The following is a 439-nucleotide window of genomic DNA, read 5'->3' as shown; positions in this document are numbered from 1 at the left end:
GTAGGCTGACAGGCAGACAGGTAGGCAGGTAGGTAAGCAGGCAGGCTGACAGGCAGACAGGCAGGCAGGCAGGTAGGCTGACAGGCAGACAGGCAGGCAGGCAGGCCGGCAGACAGGCAGGCAGGCAGGCAGGTAGGCTGACAGGCAGACAGGCAGATAGGCAGGCAGGCTAGCAGGTAAGCAGGCAGGCAAGCAGGTAGGTAGGCTGACAGGCAGGCAAGCAGGGAGGCAGGTAGGCTGACAGGCAGACAGGCAGACAGGCAGGTAGGCAGGCTGACAGGCAGGTAGGCAGGCAGGCAGGCAGGTAGGCAGGTAGGCAGGTAGGCAGGCAGGCAAGCAAGCAGGCAGATAGGCATCTATCTCCATCTCAATCACCCTCACCGCCCTGCCTCCCTCCCTACATAGTTGTTGTGATAAACAATATCTATCTCTATCTCCA

The sequence above is a fragment of the Priapulus caudatus genome, unplaced genomic scaffold (genome assembly GCF_000485595.1).
Source record: "Priapulus caudatus unplaced genomic scaffold, Priapulus_caudatus-5.0.1 Scaffold4945, whole genome shotgun sequence".
In the NCBI taxonomy this organism is placed as follows: domain Eukaryota; kingdom Metazoa; phylum Priapulida; class Priapulimorpha; order Priapulimorphida; family Priapulidae; genus Priapulus; species Priapulus caudatus.
Note: the sequence above shows the minus strand (reverse complement) of the source record.